The following is a 3,298-nucleotide window of genomic DNA, read 5'->3' on the forward strand; positions in this document are numbered from 1 at the left end:
GAGCTCCTTCCACTTTATACAAAGAGAGGGAGCTCCCTCCACTTTATTCATTGAGAGGGAGCTCCCTCCACTTTATACATCGAGAGGGAGCTCCATCCACTTTATCCACAGAGAGGGAGCTCCATCCAATTTATCCATAGAGAAGGAGCTCCGCCAAGTTTACACATGGAGCGGCAGCTTTTCCAGTTTATACATAGAGAGGGAGCTCCTTCCACTTTATACAGAGAGAGGTAGCTCCCTCCACTTTACATATAGAGAGGGAGTTCCCTCCACTTTATACATGGAGAGGGATCTCCGTCCAGTTTATACAAAGAGAGGGATGCCTTCCAGTTTATACGTGGAGAGGGAGCTCTCTCCACATTATACATAAAGAGGGAGCTGCGTCCAGTTTATACAGCGAGGGAGTTCCTTCTACTTCATACAGAGAGAGGGAGCTCCCTCCACTTAATACATAGAAAGGGAGCTCCCTCCACTTTACACATAGAGAGTGAGCTCCGTCCAGTTTATACATAGAGCGGGAGTTCCGTCCAGTTTATACATAGAGAGGGAGCTCCATCCACTTTATACATACTGAGGCAGCTCCGTCCTTTTTATACATAGATAGGGAGCTCCGTCCATTTTATTTCTGGAGAGGATTCTCCGTCCAGTTTATACATAGAGATGGAGCTTCCTCCACTTTATACGTAGAGTGGGATCTCCATCCAGTTTATACGTAAAGAGGGAGCTCCTTCCACTTCATGCATAGAGAGGGAGCTCCGTCCAGTTTATACATAGAGAGGGAGCTCCGTTCAGATTATACAGAGAGGAAGCTTCTTCCCCTTTGTACATAGAGAGGGAGATCCGTCCACTTTACACATCGAGAGGGAGCTCCGTCCACTTTATACATAGAGAGGGAGCTCCCTCCACTTAATACATGGAGCCGGTGTTCCATCCAGTTTATACATGGAGACTGAGCGCCGTCCATTGTATACATATAGAGGGACCTCAAGACAGTTTATACAAAGGGAGGGAGCTTCTTCAGTTTATACATAGAGAGGGAGCTCCTTCCACTATATAGATATCGAGAGGGAGCTCCGTCCAGTTTACACGCAGAGAGGCAGCTTCTGCAGTTTATACATGGAGAGGGATCTCCTTCCACTTAATACATGGAGAGGGAGCTGCCCCACTTTTTACATATAGAGGGAGTTCCGTCCATTTTATTCATAGAGAGGGATCTCCGTCCAGTTCATGCATAGAGAGGGAGCTCCGTCCAGTTTAAACATGGAGAGGGAGCTCCATCCAGTTCATACATAGCGAGGGAGCTCCGTCCAGTTTATGAAATGAGAGGGAGCTCCCTCCACGTTATACATCCAGAGAGAGCTCCCTCCACTTCATGCACAGAGAGGGAGCTCCGTGCAGTTTCTCCTTGGAGAGGGAGCACCGACCAGCTTATCGACAGGGAAGGAGAGGGAGCGGCACAGTGGCACAGTGGTTAGCACCGCAGCCTCACAGCTCCAGAGACCCGGGTTCGATTCTGGGCACTGCCGGTGTGAAGTTTGCAAGTTCTCCCTGTGTTTGCGTAGGTTTCCTCCGGGTGCTCCGGTTTCCTCCCACATGCCAAAGACTTGCAGGTTGATAGGTTAGTTGACCATTATCAATTGCCCTAAGTGCAGGTAGGTGTTAGGGAAATATGTAGGGACAGGTGTGGATGTCACAGGAATATGGGATTCGTGGAGGATTAGTATAAATGGGTGGTTGATGGTCGGCAGAGACTCGGTGGGCCGAAGAACCAGTTTCAGTGCTGTATCTCTAAACTAAAACGAAACTATACAAAGAGAGGGAGCTCCGTCCAGTTTATACATGGAGAGGGTGCTCCATCCAGTTTATGCATGGAGAGGGAGCAGCCTCCACTTTATACATAGAGAGGGAGCTCGCTCCACGTTATACATTGTGAGAGACCTCCCTCCACTTTCTGCGTACAGAGGGAGCTCCGTCTAATCTAAACACAGAGAGGGAGCTCCGTCCAGTTTTAACATTTAGAGGGAGCATCGACGAGCTTATCGACAGAGAGGGAGCTGCCTTCAATTTGTCCATTGAGAGGGAGCTCCGTCCAGGTTATACATAGAGAGGGTGCTCCCTTCACTTTACACGTCGAGCGGGAGTTCCGTCCAGTTTATACGTAAAGAGGGAGCTCCTTCCACTTTATGCATAGAGAGGGAGCTCCATCCACTTTATCCATAGAGAAGGAGCTCCGCCAAGTTTACACATGGAGCGGCAGCTTTTCCAGTTTATACATAGAGAGGGAGCTCCTTCCACTTTATACATAGAGAGGGAGCTCCCTCCACTTTACATATAGAGAGGGAGTTCCCTCCACTTTATACATAGAGAGGGAGCTCCGTCCAGTTTATACAAAGAGAGGGATGCCTTCCAGTTTATACGTGGAGAGGGAGCTCCCTCCACATTATGCATAAAGAGGGAGCTGCGTCCAGTTGAAACAGCGAGGGAGTTCCTTCCACTTCATACAGAGAGAGGGAGCTCCCTCCACTTAATACATAGAAAGGGAGCTCCCTCCACTTTACACATAGAGAGTGAGCTCCGTCCAGTTTATACATAGAGAGGGAGCTCCATCCACTTTATACATACTGAGGCAGCTCCGTCCTTTTTATACATAGATAGGGAGCTCCGTCCATTTTATTTCTGGAGAGGATTCTCCGTCCAGTTTATACATAGAGATGGAGCTTCCTCCACTTTATACGTAGAGTGGGATCTCCATCCAGTTTATACGTAAAGAGGGAGCTCCTTCCACTTTATGCATAGAGAGGGAGCTCCGTCCAGTTTATACATAGAGAGGGAGCTCCGTTCAGATTATACAGAGAGGAAGCTTCTTCCCCTTTGTACATAGAGAGGGAGATCCGTCCACTTTACACATCGAGAGGGAGCTCCGTCCACTTTATACATAGAGAGGGAGCTCCCTCCACTTTATACATGGAGCCGGTGTTCCATCCAGTTTATACATGGAGACTGAGCTCCGTCCATTGTATACATATAGAGGGACCTCAAGACAGTTTATACAAAGGGAGGGAGCTTCTTCAGTTTATACATAGAGAGGGAGCTCCTTCCACTATATATATATCGAGAGGGAGCTCCGTCCAGTTTATACACAGAGAGGCAGCTTCTGCAGTTTATACATGGAGAGGGATCTCCTTCCACTTAATACATGGAGAGGGAGCTGCCCCACTTTTTACATATAGAGGGAGCTCCGTCCATTTTATTCATAGAGAGGGATCTCCGTCCAGTTCATGCATAGAGAGGGAGCTCC

Source organism: Heterodontus francisci, unplaced genomic scaffold, assembly GCF_036365525.1.
Source record: "Heterodontus francisci isolate sHetFra1 unplaced genomic scaffold, sHetFra1.hap1 HAP1_SCAFFOLD_316, whole genome shotgun sequence".
In the NCBI taxonomy this organism is placed as follows: domain Eukaryota; kingdom Metazoa; phylum Chordata; class Chondrichthyes; order Heterodontiformes; family Heterodontidae; genus Heterodontus; species Heterodontus francisci.